At 34.5% G+C, this 2,487-nt stretch overlaps 1 long non-coding RNA gene across 1 annotated transcript in view; it reads left to right on the top strand.

Annotated features, from left to right (window-relative positions):
• Positions 1–319: 319 nt before the first annotated feature.
• LOC111086819 overlaps positions 320–2,487 on the top strand; it is an 11,444-nt gene continuing 9,276 nt past the window's right edge. Inside the window, exon 1 of the long non-coding RNA XR_002611534.1 lies at positions 320–511. This is a non-coding gene — a long non-coding RNA (uncharacterized LOC111086819). The remainder of the gene's footprint in view (positions 512–2,487) is intronic.

Genomic DNA, 2,487 nt, shown 5'->3' with positions numbered 1-2,487 from the left:
ACGTTAGTTTAAGTTGTAGTTAGTTAACTAGTAGTTAGTATATGTTGTAGGTCGTGTAAGTTAAACGTTTAGTTAGTTACTTACTTTATTTTATTTACTTATTATTATATATATATATATATATATATATGTGTGTGTGTGTGTGTGTGTGTGTGTGTGTGTGTGTGTGTGTGTGGACTTTAAATATCAAGTATACGCATAGACGCAGTAGGTTGTAAAATGATCGACTACGTAGATGTGCACCCGCAGCGCAGACTCGCGGTGCGCGAGGAGAGTGCGCGCTCGTCGGGCTTGTGCGAGTTGAAATAGATTTAAGACGGGGAAATAGACAAGGCTACAAGTGCTCATTCAACATGGCTTCGTGATAGCGATCGTGTACACTCGTCAGATTATAATGCTGGATAATGAATGAAATGAAAGTACATCTGGTTGTTGCTAGTAACAACGGCCTGTTTCAGAAGTAGCTGGAAGCTCCTCGGTGAAGGTCCGCTCCGACGCCTTGGCTGAGACGGTAAGCGCTGGTAGGGGATGGTATGTGTGCGTACACAGTAGTCGGGGTATAAAAAGTCTGGCGCATGCGGTATTATGTGGAAAGACAAAATAATGGCATTGTAATGTGTAGGGAGTTTTAGAATGTGTAGAAGTGGATAAACGTTATTCTAATGGGTTTTGATGACGTAAGAACATTGACTAAGATATGTAATTATATATATATATATAATTATATATATATATATTGTACGTAAAAGTTAATTGAGAAGAGAATCAGATGAAACAGCCATGTCCCTTGCTATATTAATATAAAACCACAGAGGGCGGGGGGCATATGGCTGATGCCAGCTGACTAAAACGACGAGAAACAACATTCATTCGAGCTCCTAATTTACTTCAATGATCATGTTACACTTGACAAGAAATAGGTTTCATCTGCTAGGCCTACACGCTCCAAGTGGCCTACCTGTTCAGATGGATTACGTGAAGCGCTTGAATTTATCATAACGCGTGCACTATATATATAATCTTGCCTCACAGACGCGTCTGTTGCGTCGTATTTATGACTGCCGTGGAAACATTAGTTAGGGGTTGTCATAATTAGTGTGTGTGTGTGTGTGTGAGGGGGGGGGCTCAAACTGTCAAATATAATTTAGTTTTATATTTATTTGACTGCATAATGTAGAGAATAAGATTTTTTTATAGCTGTGCTGTAATTAGAAAAAAAAAGGTGAAAAATGAAACTCTCCTTAGAACGAAGAGTATACGCTAGAGAAAATATTACGAAGACAATTGAAAACAACTGAATTATTTTCTGTTTCGTAGTAACAGTTAGATATGAAACTGTTGTCATATTTAAAAAATGATAATATTATATATATATATATATTCTTTTTGCCAATTGTCGAAATAAATGGCTTTTACTTATATTTCTTAATAGTGTAAATATATACTATGTGGTTGTTAGGCTTAGGATTCTTCTACAGTAGGTGTCTGTGACTTGTTAGCGATAAATTCAACAATGAATAAACAACACACTTTATTTGTTTTCAAATAATATATATATTCGGAACAAGTTAAACGTATGTACAATAAAGTGTTCACACTATAGAGATTACAGGCATATCCTAAACACTATTTATATATAGTTCTCTTCTTGTTATCAAAAGTCCACTTAGGCCTATTCAGTTACTTTAGAATTTTAGTTGACAAGTCGAACTATCTTCTTTATATTACTGTCGTACTAGTATTCTGTGTGTGATTCACTTACAGTTGTGGCGCAACTTACCGTAATTCGTTTGGTCTTCTTTCTTCTGAAGATCCTCTATTCCTTTTGTCAGAGTGTACCCAGGCTGATTCAATTACTTTAGAACCAAGCTTTAACGGAATATTAATTATCCTTCTTATCTTTTTTATACTGTTAGTTTCACTCTAACATGATAAACGTTAGGCCTATGTCAGTCGTTAGGCCTATCACTTTTACGTTACTTAACTCCACACCAACTATATTATCTTTGCTTTTATCTGTCTATTACTGTCTGTCTGCTGCTTCCCGCTCGTCTCTCGCTATTTATATCTTTATTACATAGTCGTCTGGCCACTTTCTATATTCTTGACATCAGATAGTTATTAAACGCTATTTATATCTTTATTATATAGTCGTCTGGCCACTTTCTTTATTGTCGGCACCAATTCGTTATTAACAAAACCTTCAACAATCGTCTCCTTTTAAGTCTTATAAAAAAAACTTAGAAATAATAAAATATTCACTCACAAATATAAATTAACTACTAATATTTAAACCAAACAGTCTTTAATACCATGACTAATGTTCTAAATGAAACAACAGTTAGATATTAAACTATGTTCTTAATGAACCAACTGTATAACTAACAGTTAGATATTAAACTATGTTCTAAATGAAACAACTGTATGACTAACAGTTAGATATTAAACTATGTTCTAAATGAAACAACTGTATGACTAATAGTTAGA

This window comes from Limulus polyphemus, unplaced genomic scaffold (assembly GCF_000517525.1).
Source record: "Limulus polyphemus unplaced genomic scaffold, Limulus_polyphemus-2.1.2 Scaffold1458, whole genome shotgun sequence".
NCBI classification, from domain to species: Eukaryota; Metazoa; Arthropoda; class Merostomata; order Xiphosura; family Limulidae; genus Limulus; species Limulus polyphemus.
This window is presented reverse-complemented; position numbering and strand designations above follow the sequence as displayed.